This window comes from Anabrus simplex, chromosome X (assembly GCF_040414725.1).
Source record: "Anabrus simplex isolate iqAnaSimp1 chromosome X, ASM4041472v1, whole genome shotgun sequence".
Taxonomy (NCBI): domain Eukaryota; kingdom Metazoa; phylum Arthropoda; class Insecta; order Orthoptera; family Tettigoniidae; genus Anabrus; species Anabrus simplex.
The window spans coordinates 209,158,698-209,173,646 of NC_090279.1; the positions used below are offsets into that span (position 1 = coordinate 209,158,698).

The window sequence follows — 14,949 nt, forward strand, 5'->3', positions numbered from 1 at the left end:
TGCTTGGTGGTTGTGTTCCACGCCGTTAGCGATATTAAGTAACAGGTGAAGACGCCTTCATATTAGAAGGTCATTAGTTGGTGTTGCGTGCGATGTTAATTCTTGGAGGAGTTCAGCCGCGCGTGGTAATCGCGCCGCGGCATCGCAGAGGTAACTTCCGGTCTGAGGAGAACTTCACTTGTTTTCTACCCCACAGTTTGATGTTCAAGTGTGCGATCGGTTTTCAGGATTTAAGAAGAGTTAGAAACTTTCACAGAATAAACTTTGAAATATTGATTTAGAATATGTTTTCTCGGGGGAAATACTTGTCCATGTTTAATAATAATAAAAGACAAAGTAACAGTCAATTGTTAATCACCAAATATGGAAATAACACTTAAGTAGAGAAACTAAAGTATCTACGTGAAATTATTGAATCAGCAGGGTTAAATCCGCAAGCTAACAAAGAAAGAATTACAAAACTTCAAAGAGCAAACAAAATTACTTGAAACAAATGCAATAACAGAACTACAGTATATCAAAAAGGCAAACTTACGACATTATAACACAGTAGTTAAAACAGAAGCATTTTATGAATCTGAAACTATTATAATTGGTGGCAAATCTCGAATAATGATAATCGAAAAACAATAAAGAAAAGTACTCAGGAAAATCTTAGGACAAAAACGCGAAAATGGAATTTGGATGAAAATATAAATCACATGAAATCTATCAAGTTACCGATAAAAATCAAAGATAAAATCAGGAAACGGCGATTACAATCTTATGGTCACTTATATAGAATGGATAATAACGGGCTTACAAAACATTTTAAAAATCACAATAATTGGCTAAAAGAAATCAGCGAAGACCTGATTGAAATTGGCATTAATGAAGAAACCAATCAAGATAGAATAAAATTCAGAACTTCAATTTACAAACACAAATTTTCTATAAAACCCACCCGACTAAATACCAAAAACGTAAAAAGAAACACAGCGGGAGGATGAGGAGGTATTGGGAGGAGAAGAAGAAAAAACAAAAAAGTTTTAATAAGTTCAAACACGCTCCTTAGTTGGGCATAACGAATCAATAATAATAATAATGATCATAATAATAATAATAATAATAATAATAATAATAATAATAATAATAATAATAATAATAAACAATTTTGGAGAAACGCACCGTGTTCAGAAATTCCAGTACCTGGGAAAAATTCTCACCTCGAACGGAAATGAAAAATAAGCTTTAAATAGAAGGGTGGTAAAGGTGGACATGGCTTTCAGACAATGTCATGGAACTTATAAATCCAAGTCCATATACATTCAAGGAAAATTGAAACAGTATTGTATAGTGGTCAGAGCACAGTGTGTATATGCGGCGGAAACCATGACGAGAGTAACAAACCCAGTTGAAAAACAAAGCGAAAGGAGTTTCCTTAGGAAAATCATAGGTTCAAAGAAGTCTCTAGATTCACAACCCATGTTCCGATCGAGAGCAAATCGAGAACTTTATAAAAAAGTTGAAACGATCTAGGCTTCGTTGAAGAGGCGTTCTCGCGCAATGAAAAGAGAAGTAGTTTCCCGATAGTTTCCTCACCGAGCCAGAAGTTTCTACTATATATCAGTCTGTCGAGGCCACTGAAATTCATGTCCCTAAGAGCGACTTTTTCATTACTAGCATCGCTCATACCTCGGTCACCTTCATGTTGTCAAAGCGAAGGATGAGACTGAGACAGGTCAATGCTCCAGCCTACAGTATATCAGAAGACATAGTTAGAGCTTTGCACGGATGCTGATATTCGCGGATTTTTAATTTTGCGGATAATTTCTAAATAATTATGTTCATAGATTTTCACTCAGGTATACTCTAGAAATCTCGACAAGTGAGTCTTTCAAATATTTCATGCAGTTATTTTTGGTTGTAGCGAGACGACCCTTGATATTGGTATGGGAAAATGATGTTATATAAAGAGGATTGAGTCCATAAAGCCATAAATCTGACCCAAGCCTAACAAAGATTCCGAAAGAGAACCACTCAATATGTCGCAAGAGGAAACCCTGCCGGGCTGAGTGGTTCAGACATCAACTTGGCAGGTTCGACCGTGGCTCAGTCCGCTGGTATTTGAAGGTACTCAAATACGTCAGGCTCGTGTCGGTAGATTTACTGGCACATGAAAGAACTCCTGCGGGACTAAATTCCCTCGTCTCCGAAAACCGTAAAAAGTAGTTAAGCCAATAACATTATTAAAACGAAATCCCTCTTAAACGTGTCTCTGTAGAGGTGTGGTGCTAGGTATCAAGCTTGTATTATTTTAACAGATCTACCCGCTTCAATACTTTTGGTGTTTATAGTCAAGTAGTTGCAATATCCGCGGATAAACGGGAGCGGATGCGGAACTCTACGCAACAAGCGGATTTCGACCATGAAAGGTGCTCGGAAACAAAGTGAACTGGATATATAATTTTAAGTGGTTTGGTCATGCTGATAAATAATTTGAAACAAAATATTATTCGATATCTCACGTTATAGTCACTGTATCAGCTCCTTAAGTTAGGCAATCTGATCGCTTCGCGAGCGAATTTGGACTTACGAGATAATTGCTAATTCTGCGACTGACTTGAGAGTCATGCCGGGAAATCAGCATCAAACAACACAGTGGGTTTCAGCGAACTTACGATCCTGTCAGCTCGCACTTCCGTGTTCAATTCCCTCAAGCCAGTCTTAAGCCACCTGCAGAGTTAGCAACACCGCCTAGCAACAAAACACATCTGAATCGCCCGCGCAGCGATCTGATTGGTTAATTTGAGCAGGAGTTAAGAAGTCAATAGCGCGAGAAGTCCAATTATATATACATTAAAAGAGTTTACTCTTTTCATTCTCTGGGTCCATATATGAGGACCACATTTTATAATTTTATTTCCTAGGTGCAAGGTTTCTACAACTGAGACGCAGAGTCCTCTTCTGTGGACTTTCTAGTACCTATTTTCAGCTCCACAAGGCACCACTATGAATCTACAGGGTCTTTATTTATGCTTGGCAAGGACTTTCTCGCTCGACCTTGGTCGCCGGTGACAGGCCGCTACCGGCCGCTGGCGGGCGCCGTTTCCGGCACTTCTCCAGTTACTGAGAGCTGAGCTCCGAGACAGTAGGGTGTTCAATGAAGCTACTGCGTACTGTATGTCGTGGGTGATTGTGTACAGTGCTGTAATGTATGTGTGAAATATTCGTTACGTGAACGTGTACATCTGCCCAATACTTACATTAAGTGTGCGCTAGGACAAGACAAAAGTTTCGAGCGAAATTTCCAGGGAGACCCATTCCTATCAATCGGACAATAAAACAACTGGCCGAGAGATTCAAACGTGCAGGTTCAGTAAACAATAAAAATAGACGTAAAGGTCGTTAGGTGTTTGGTACGAGGATCATAAGTAAAAATCCATGGCCCCCTCGTAGCCCAGATTTAACGCCATGTGATTTTTATTTGTGGGGAATGTTAAAAAATGTAGTTTATGGGAACACACACACTAAACTTAAAGACAGCATAAGAGCTGCAATTGCATCCATCAGTGCTGAAGAACTTGGTAGAGTGACCGAAAACATCATTAGGAGATGCCGATTATGTTTGGTAGCGCATAGGGAACATTTTCAGCATAAACTGTAAACATGGCGAGTAAAATGCATGATAATGATTTTGAGCACCGTATTCTGCCGTACATACGCACACACGGTAGCCGGCAACTGAACCGTCACTGGCGGCCAAGGTCGAGCGAGAAAGTCCTTGCCAAACATAAGTAAAGACCCTGTACATCACGCTGTGTTATTCCTTGCCAACTCGTGTTCTGCAATAACAGTAAAATGCGCCGACAGCAGACCGCCTTTCAACTAAGTGGAAATAAATTCAGTTAGAGCTTAGTACTTGGATTCAGAATTTGTTTATTTAGCAAAGAAAGCTTGAAGGATAGCTGTGATAATGTTTGTAGTATTATTATTGTTACACAGTGTTTAGTACAACATCAAAAATAGATGGTCCACATATGTGGACTCAGGTCTCAATTGCGATGGTGTTTAATTCATAAGTTATGAGTTTTCTTTCAGGCAATATAGTTCTAACTGCCCATGAACTATTAAAAATGGTGATGTTGATTTGTCAGAAGATGAACGTACGCAGAAAGTGATTTTGAAATCACAAAGTTAAAAACCTTGAAATATTTCTGGAGTTTTTCGTGACATTGTTGCCTCTTGTCTGGTGTTAATTAAATATTACCTATTGTATATTGTTATATTTGCAAAATCACTGTACTCCTGCAGTTGACATTAACATAAGTGTGTTATTGAACAACATGATACTGTGAGAGTGGAAAATAATTTTTATTTGTGTGTTTTCCGTAGATAATTTTGAATTTGCAGAATAATATCGTAAAAATTCCTTCATTGCGTTTTTTTAACATATTTAATTGTATATGCTTGGAAAATAAAAGATTTTTCAATTTTTCACTAATGGCAATATTTTCCCCTTTGATCACAAACCAGTCCTCATATGTGGACCGTTCATTCTAAGGTCACCACTCACTTAGAATTGTTTTTATTTATGAATTTGTGTTTGAATTGAGCCTAGGGACCTAAAAAACAAAATAGTTATTTTTTCTGATCTCGTAGTCCCATCCAGGACTGAAGAGGGTAACAGTTTTGGCAAACCCGTCTGTCCGTTCTACTGAACCGATTTGCTTTATATCTGCTTTATTCTCTCCAAAATTACCTGCCGGTGAATGATGAGACATTGATAGGTCTCTAACTTCAGCCAACTTTGAGTAATCATAAAATAAAATCATTAAATGATCACGCCATTAATTTCAGGCGAAGGCTTACCCTAAGCCGCAATACAGGTTGCTAAGCGACTAATACTTTAATATTCTAATCTATGCGATTTGCATCCTTAATAATGTCAATGCATGCAGCCATCTTTGATTACCATCTGTCAAGCCAGAGAGTATACACTCCCTCTGATCACGAAAGAACTGCTAGATACTCTTCGATTCCCTAACCATTCCCAGTTTCCAAATACATTCAACACATGGCAGAACGTTCCTAATAACTTACATGCTGTTAAGACAGAAAAATGTCTACGTACAAACAGACCCCATCATGACCTACGCCTTAGACATTTTTTATCCTATCGAAGGATAACCTAGCTACACAAGAAAGAGTGAAGGCCATGTATTTTTTTTAAAAAGTTCTCTGGCTGGATAGAACGCTCCTTCGATACTACCCTACGAGCTCAAAATACAACCGTTCTACTTCGTACATAGAAGAACTGTGAGTAAAAATATTATTGCCCTCTACGACACAATACCAAGCTTTACATTCCGAACTGAAGAATGGATAGATTTTTACCAAACACACGGCATGATGACGTTAGAATGGATGAATTATGACTGCGAACTGCGACATACCATAAGGCGCTTCTTATTAAATGTTCATTAAACCATTAGAAAGGGCACGCGAAACAATATGACTACAACAGGCATGTCAAGACTAGTGCGGAGCAGCACGAGTCCTCCTGTTTCTTTTAAAATTATTGATCAGTGTGACCAACCATCCAACACTCACACAGTAGTGTAAATGGGAGTATTTTTCATGCAATGAAGTTGCACCTAAAATTGTTTACGAGAAATATGACCATGACAAAAATTAGACTGAGTTAAAACAATGGGGTTGGAAGCCGCTGGTGTATGTGAAATCAAAAATACGAGAGATCGATTGAAAGAAGCACGCCGTGCAGCAGTTGACTGGTGAGAATTGTGCTGGAACAGGTTGTGTGGGAGCCAGATAACAGAGAGGGACTTACGTCAGCCGCGTGAATTAATTATGAGAGTGATATTAATTGTGACCGGATGCCTGTGCTGTACTTAACAGCCTGGTCACTGGGCCGTAAAGCAGGCGGCCAGGGCTGCATTGGTAGCTGTCTTCTCGGGGGCAGCGCTACAACAATCGCCACCACCTCCTCCACAAGGCAACAACTGGCAGTCGCAGAAGATGGCACTTTACAATCTTTTAAAGTACTTTAACTGTTACATTCTTCAGTCTGCCGATTAGAATTTTGAATAAATAAATGTACGAACTTCCTGAAAAAGGAGACTGACATGCTTCATCCTCGACAATGAGAATGACAATTGAAAAGATTGTTCCTCCTAACACAAAATATATGCTGAAAAGAATTATCTTTTGTTCAAAACTAGTTTCGGCAATTTCCATTGGAAAATCTTTAGCTTAATAGATAAACTGAAAATACAAATTAGCACACATTAAAAATCCACAGTTCTAGCTCTTCAGGCAAGCAACTCAAGGTCGAAAAGATGGGAATATGAGCTACGAATTTTAGGTAAATAAAATATAACAAAGTATGAGAATGCATTGTTTATTTATTCCTAAAAGTGACAATCCCTTCCTTAATCATCGTTATCCAGTCAATTACATTAGTAGTTTGCTTTTTTTTCCACCACTACGAGCGCTCTTGTGAGTCAATGCAGAGTTTCACTTAAGCCCTTGTAACTGCATTCAGTGTGGACATTTAAAAAAATTCCTGACGGTATTAAACCAAGGAACACATTACAGAAAGTATTATGTAAATAAATTAATTTGGCTACGATTTGAATAAGAAGAAAATAAGTAAAGAAACAAGCGATTTTACACTGTTTTTCCGGAACTAAATTTAGGGCGGAAGTGATTTTCGAAATGTGTTTGTTTATTTTCATAGGGCTATCCAAGATTCATAGTTTGAAAAGTTTCCTGGCCCTTTAATCCTTCAACTTTCGGCACAGTTGAGGAAATTGCTTAATTTTACTTTTTTCGTAGTATGAGGACACCTAATTTGTCTGTTTTTAACATTAAACTTATTTAACAAACACAGAGTAAAAAGTCACACCTCATTTGATACAAAATAAACATAGATTTCAGTATTTTTATTTTTTATTTTTATTATATTATTATTTTTATCAAATATGACGTGCCCTTTTTATCTATGTTTGTTAAATATGTTTTTAATGCATTAGTATTATTTATCTATTACTTTATCTATAAAGCTGAAGATGGTCCTATGAAAAGGGCCGAAACTACTCCTGAATAAAAGATCATTCATTTTGTGCTCATTAGGAAGAGCATCCTTTTTCAATTTTCGTGGCCATCGTTAAATTATCAACGCGGAGATGAAACCAATAAATTACGCCAATGTTTCGTCCTTGACAGAACATCATCAGATTCTATTAAAACACACCCATAATTATTTAGAAATTCATAAACATTTATGCATAAATTATGTTTAAAACTTAACAACTTGATATTTGGAACACATCTTAAAGAACTCCTCAATTCTCTCCACTCTAGCATAGAATGCAAGTTGGTAGGCCTACTCTGTATAGAATACATTAAGATATTAACGTGTGAAACAAATGTTTATACATTCCTCATTAATATCGAGTGCGATTTGACAGAATCTGATGATGTCTTCTCAAGCACGGAACATATGATTGTATTTTAATTTTTTTCCTATTTCACGTATAATTCCTTTACCATGTGTTTTTATTCTTGAGACACGCTAAATTATAAATTTATTTATTTATTGAAAATGAGCTTCGGCGGGCTGATGAACCTACCAGTTCCAAAGTAAGAAAAGCGGGCTTCAGATCTTCTTCTTGTAGTTCCTTCTCCATTACTAAACGTCGACCACAATCACAGCGAAGTCTGTGCGATGTTGATTTGCCTCCATCCGTCTTCTAGAATCCAGTCCTGTCCAATTCCGTAAGTTACTCACCCAAAACTGTTTCCTTCCACTGTGACCTCTTTGTCCATCAATTTTACCCTGCATGATCGATTTGATTTGGTACTTTTCATTACTCATAATATGCCCGAGGTAAGCTGACATTCTTTCCTTGATTGTACACGTTTGAGTGTGGCAGCATTAGAGACGTGTTCAGTCCACGAGATCCGTAACATCTATCGGAACATTCACATCTCGAAAGCATTTATTCTCGTAATGGTGTTACATTTCAAAGTCCATGTTTCAGCGCCGTACAGAAGCACCGAAAATACACAGCATCTGACAAAGTTGTGGTGTGTCTCCAAGCTGAGGCTTCTGTCAGCAGTGTTGCCAGGTCTACAAATAAAAAAACGGTAGATTGCACGTAACAATTTCGGGAGTTTTAATGCAAATTTTGGTAGTTTCTCGAGCACTGAAATGTTATTATAATATAAATAAATTAAAGAATGCTATAGTCATGTGAAATTATTATGAGAAAAATATTTAAAAAATCACACGTACTCTCTTGCCATTCTATGCTTCTTCTTCTTCTTCTTCTTCTTCTTATTGTAGTTATTCATCAGCCGTAGAATTTGTGTGTCAATTTTGAAGTTGTAGCAGAATGCAGATTTCATATTCTATATACGGGTCGGGGATTTCCCTTCGAATGATGCAGTCACGCGTGAGTTTTGAGTTCAATAAGAGGGAAGAGATTACCTACTTCGAGCCTGAAATGAATGCTGTGAAGAACCCAACGAGTGACGTTATTGATAAAACGCACGCAGTGGGAGGAGGAAAGAGTTTTTCGGGAAAAATATAAGTATTATTCTTTTACCTTAACTTTGGGTTACAATAACTTTCGGGAGATTTGTTTGATTTCTCGGATTTTCTGATGTGTTGCAAAAAAATCGGTAGATCTCCTGAAATTTCGGGATACCTGGCAACACTGACTGTCGCACAGTATATTCCTCATTTTCAGAAAGATAGCGCAGGCCATTTCTATTCGTACACAAATCTCTAAACCCGGATCTAAGTCCTCAGTAATCCAGCTGCCAAGGTGCTTAAATTTCCGAACTTTTTCAACATTTTCCCCGTAATAATGTTCATAAGAATGTGCGTGCTACGAGTTCTGGTAATGGTAATTACCTTTCTATTCAGATACAATATTTCTTTAAAGCGTATTGACTATACTTCGGTTGTTTTTACAGTGATACTGAAGGTTATAATGCAAACCAATTTCTTTTTTTTGAGAAGTGTCATCCAGCCCGCTCTTCAATAATGTAGCGAAAGTCACATAAATTCTAGGGGTTCTTATATGTGTACCCCTAATATCTATGCACACCTCATACCATAACCATTGGGCAGGGTGGTGTTTACTTATATCTCGCTTCAAGTGAGTTTGCATTCTGAGCTATTACCGCCTAAAACTCCCGGCTCTAGTAATATAATGTGGGTTTGTGCTACAGAAATAGGCTGTGCAATGTTTAAATTACATACTTTTCAACTTAAAAAGGCACTCGACAATTTCTTTAAGTGTAAGGCGATATGTATGTTTGTGTTTTAATGTTTTAATGCCTTAATGTTTAACTTAACTGAAGTCCATATACAGAGGATTTCTGCTGTGATTTCGTAAGTCTGAGGTAGTTTTTGTGCTGTCCACCTCGAATTACCGAGACTCTAGTGTACTTTCATCCTGGCAGGACACACTTCTAAAAACCTGAAGCGATCTACCTGTTCCAGTTTCGCATTTCCCATCGATCTTCAATTCCCTTAGGTTGCTTAACACTTGACAATATCTCGATTTTGGAAATGCTATTTTCATACAGTATTTCAGACTCGAAGATTTAATCATTTAGAAAATGGTAAAATCTCTTTCAACAGCACTTAAAACAACGGCTCGATGTGGCGTCCGCCCACTTCGATAACGAACATTATTACGTTCCAATGCTCTCACAAACATCTGCCGTAGCTATAACTCCACCGGTGTCTCGTAAATCCGACTCATCCTGTGGCCTTCTAGAAAAATCATCCAGCATCGTCAGTTCCGGTGAACGTGCGGGCCAATGAGATGGATCTGTTTGCTTGGGTTCCTATTCATTATGTTAATATCTCGATCCCCCCACCCCCTGCAAGCTCTCAGAGTGTGTGTAATATGAATTTAGCTACACGTACTGTATCGAACAAAACTTACATAATAGTAGGTAAGAATTAGTTAATACGCTTCTTGTCTGTTCTATGCAAATATATTTTCATAAATATTGCGGAGCTAAATTTAAATTTGTAATAAAAAATATTCTGAGATTTGAGCAAAGTAAAAGTTTTCTCCATGGAGGCCGCAATTTTCCTTGGAGTAGTACAAAATATACTTCCTCTAGCTGTAAAGGCGACACTAATATGGAAAGAGTGGTTATACTACTTGAATTAAAACAATAGGCTTATATCAGTAGAAAATGAATTTCTGTCTTACCTTCTGTGTTTTATGGCAGTCGGGTGATTGTAACAGGTCGTGTTTCAGGAAATGTTTCTGAAAAAAAAAATACATAATGTTATAAAAAATAATGACTTCAACACTAAAGCAAAGTACCTCGTCCGGACAGACAAGCATTCGTCCTCAATGTAGTTAACTGAAGCAATGATATCAAAAAGCATTCGTATCCACTTGTTCAGGCTCTGAGAATAACACAATAATATTTTCTCCCCTTTTAATTATTTTCACCTGAATTATTTTCTGGTTAAATTAGAGAACAAAAATATTTGCATGACAGTTTTCGTAGTTGTGACTTTCATACAAATGCACTTTTTTATTTCATTTTTTCTAACTGTTGTAGGTTACATCACACTGACACACGTGGCCATTAAGACGACTATGGGATAGGAAAGGGCTATGACTGGAAAGAAGGGTACGGTGGCCTTAATTAATGTACACGAAAAACCATATTCAAGGCTACCGACACTGGGATTCGAACCCACCATATCCCGAATGCAAGCTCACTGTTACGCGCACCTAACCGTACGGACAACTGTCTCAGTTATCACACATTTAGCCTCATCTAGCAATGCACCAGACTTGGTGGGACTGAGTAATAAGTACAATGCGGATGTTCAGGCGAACGTAAACATACTAAAGCAAATAACAAGTATACTGTAGCCGGACAACAGTTCTGCTATGAGGTTTGCATAAATATTATAGTCCCGGAATGTCAGAAGCCCTAAGAGTTATGTTACTATCGCTACACTACGCAAGAGCAGGTAGATGACAGTTCCTACCAGGCAAATTGGTTTGCATTCTAACCTATTATTGCCTAAACATCCGGACTCTAGAAATTGCAAGATGCTGCACCGACAGCAAGTGGTGGCGAGAGTTCTTCGGACTGAGCAGATCAGTATTCCGCAAACTGGGGGGCACGGCCATGATCTGACTCTTAATTGACACTTAAATGTTGCTAATGAATATAGTCGTATATTGCGCAAGTTATTTCGTGTTTTGGCAACTTTTATAAATATTCAAAGTCATAAGCTTTCAAATGTTAGAAACATCTCACTCTAATAAAGCAACATAGACGTGAAGTATTGAAGAACAAAGTTTCTGAAGTGAAGTGAACCACCTATTCATCCCCAGTCAATAATAATTCCGAGTTAGTTGTAGTATTAAATCTTCGACATCTTTCAGTAATAAAATCGCAGGATTTGTATCTTTCATAAAAATGTTGAAATTTGATCTGATTTAAGGATATTACTTACCTTTTGCCAACGGCCGTAGCCGTGTTGAAACACCGGATCCCGTGAGATCTCCGCAGTTAAGCAACATTGGGCGTGGTCAGGAGTTGGATGGGTTGCCACGCGCTGTTGGTGGGGGGTAACGGAATGGAGGAGCGGAAAGGAACTGGCCACCCTACCGCACGTAAACTCCGGCTCAGGAACACCTCTGCGGAGGTTCGTAATAACAAATAATGTTATTTGCTTTACGTCCCACTAACTACTTTTTAAGGTCTTCGGAGACGCCGAGGTGCCGGAATTTAGTCCCGCAGGAGTTCTTTTACGTGCCAGTAAATCTACCGACACGGGGCTGACGTATTTGAGCACCTTCAAATACCACCGGACTGAGCCAGGATCGAACCTGCCAAGTTGGGGTTAGAAGGCAAGCGCCTTACCGTCTGAGCCACTCAGCCCGGCGACGGAGGTTCGGACCTGCCTTCGGGCAGAATAACCCTTACCTTACCTTACTTAGTTTTTAGTCTAAGTTATGAATTCGCACTTTGTATTTGACGAATGCATAAGTACTGTATGTTTCTTGCTCATCCCTAAAACATCGTTTCAGGGCAGAATCACGTATGCAGTCAGTAATGTCCTGGAGTGATACTTCGATGAATTCAGTCTTAATACATTTTCTCTGAGTGTACTCCGCCTTTTAATATTTGCCTTCAATAAAAAATCTATTGGATTTAGATCTGGAGAACTTGCAAGCCAGTCAGTGGTTCCTCCTCTTCCAAACCATGTACAAAATGTATCATGTAAAAGTTCATAATATGTGCCTGTACTCAAGAGGTGATTATCTTGATGCCACATTAAATTTTCGCGAGGGGCCGATGACCTTCGATGTTAGGTCCCTTAAAACAACAAGCATCATCAGCAGCACTCCGCCTCTGTGGTGTAGTGGTTAGTGTGATTAGCTGCCACCCCCGGAGGCCCGGGTTCGATTCCCGGCTCTGCCACGAAATTTGAAAAGTGGTACGAGGGCTGGAACGGGGTCCACTCAGCCTCGGGAGGTCAAGTGAGTAGAGGTGGGTTCTATTCCCACCTCAGCCGTCCTGGAAGTGGTTTTCCGTGGTTCCCACTTCTCCTCCAGGCGAATGCCGGGATGGTACCTAACTTAAGGCCACGGCCGCTTCCTTCCCTCTTCCTTGCCTATCCCTTCCAATCTTCTCCATCCCTCCACAAGGCCCCTGTTCAGCATAGCAGGTGAGGCCGCCTGGGCGAGGTACTGGTCATACTCCCCAGTTGTATCCTCCGACCCAAAGTCTGAAGCTCCAGGACACTGCCCTTGAGGCGGTAGAGGTGGGATCCCTCGCTGAGTCCGAGGGAAAAACCGAACCTGGAGGGTAAACAGATGATGATGATGATCATCAGCAGCAAAGTTTCGCGAATTGTATTCAAATGTTCCATTGTTGGGAAGTTTTTCGGGCCACCAACACTTTGTGGAACATATTAAGGAACGTTCACGTCCGGCCCCGCGGTGTAGAGGGCAACGCGGCCACCTGTCACCCCGCGGCTCCGGGTTCGATTCCCGGCCGGGTCAGGAGTTTCTAGTTGTAAATGATTAATATCACTGGCCTGAGGACTTGATGTTTGTGTCGTCCTTAACGTTCCTTTCATTACATTCAACACTTTGCACTTCCGCAATTACAATTACACGCAGGTTCATATCGCATGGTGCAAGTAGTGACAAGAGATCTACAGGGTTCGACACCACGAACAAATAGCATTTAAAAAAAGGAATTTTCACAGTCTAAAATCTGCTAAAGAAAGTCCCGTAACCCTCCAACAAAACTACAGATAATATTAACATCTTAAGGTAAATGTGAAACTACTTATGGTCCACCCTGTATTTAGAAACATTGTACAAATTAAAGTATAATACTGTAACCCAACATCCGGATAAGAAGACTTATACGTGAAAACTGGAAGAAAGGAGGGGAGAATATTTCGCCCTTAATTCTTCTAAACGTGGGTTTATTTAGCATTAATATAATTACAATTCTTTTCTTGTGATTAAAAAAGCACCCGACAGCAAATGAAGCATTTTAGAAAGGGAAGTTGTTGGAAGGGTGAAGATGTGGAGGTTTTGAGATCGCCGGAGGGGGAGAGCGCCACCAACAAAGAAACCACAGGAATGACCAACGAATGGAACAGAATCCCATGAAAAGCCTACAGCTTCATTCCCCAAACCGCGGGAAACAATAAGGACGGTACAATTGGAGAATATTCTGCATAATGCAACAAACCCAGCACAAACAGTGTTCTTTTCTCCTTGTCACACAGTGGCTGAAGTTAACTAAACGTTACCTTGTTACTGCGCCAGCAGTGTTGCCAACCATAGCGGAATGTCCCCACGTGTAGGGATGTTAGGGTTACAAAATAGTACGGACAGACTTCTGAAGACAAAGGGATTTTTCATCCGATATTCACATTTAAAAAATAATTTTCATTGTAGAAGTGGTGGCACGTCTGAAACAGGGTGAAAATAAATAAACTCAGGCAATTCTCTCGTAAGACCCCAAATAGAGTATGGTTCCAGTGTATGGGAACCTCACCAGGATTACTTGATTCAAGAACTGGAAAAATCCAAAGAAAAGCAGCTCGATTTGTTCTGGGTGACTTTCGACAAAAGAATAGCGTCACAAAAATGTTGCAAAGTTTGGGCTGGGAAGACTTGGGAGAAAGGAGACGAGCTGTTCGACTAAGTGGTATGTTCAGAGCTGTCAGTGGAGAGATGGCGTGGAATGACATCAGTAGACGAATAAGTTTGAGAGGTGTCTTTAAAAGTAAGAAATATCAAAATATGAATATAAGGTTGGTTGGAATTCAAGAGGGCAAATAGGGGAAAATATTCGTTTTATAGGAAGAGGAATTAGGGATTGGAATAACTTACCAAGGAAGGTGTTCAATAAATTTCCATTTTTTTTGCAATCATTTAAGAAGAGGTTAGGAAAACAACAGATAGGGGATCTGCCACCTGGGGGACTGGCCTAAATGTAGATCAGTAATGATTGATTGATTGATTGATTGATTGATTGATTGATTGATTGATTGATTGATTGATTGATTGATTGATTGATTGATTGATTGATTGATTGATTGATTGATTGATTGATTGATTGATTGAATTGATTGATTTTCACCAAGCGTCGGCCTAGATTTTTTTATAATGTCCCCCTGTCTTGGACAAAGAAAATTAAATATCTTGGATTAACTATGGACAGAACTTTGTCCTTGAGATGCAATACAGAACAAGACTTGCAACGTGCCACGGCACGAATGGAAGCTTTGAGGACTCTGCTGAGGAAAAGTATCAAGATAAATATTTACCTAGCATGCATCAGGCCTACCCTGCTGTATGGTTGTGAGACCTCGTGCTATGTTGCTAAAACTCCTCTTTCAAAATTACAAGTTTT

At 39.2% G+C, this 14,949-nt stretch overlaps 1 long non-coding RNA gene across 1 annotated transcript in view; it reads right to left on the minus strand.

Annotated features, from left to right (window-relative positions):
* Positions 1-14,949, minus strand: part of LOC136886176 (uncharacterized) — a 368,605-nt gene that overhangs the window by 147,518 nt on the left and 206,138 nt on the right. The window contains exon 2 of the long non-coding RNA XR_010861728.2: positions 10,245-10,301. This is a non-coding gene — a long non-coding RNA (uncharacterized lncRNA). The remainder of the gene's footprint in view (positions 1-10,244; positions 10,302-14,949) is intronic.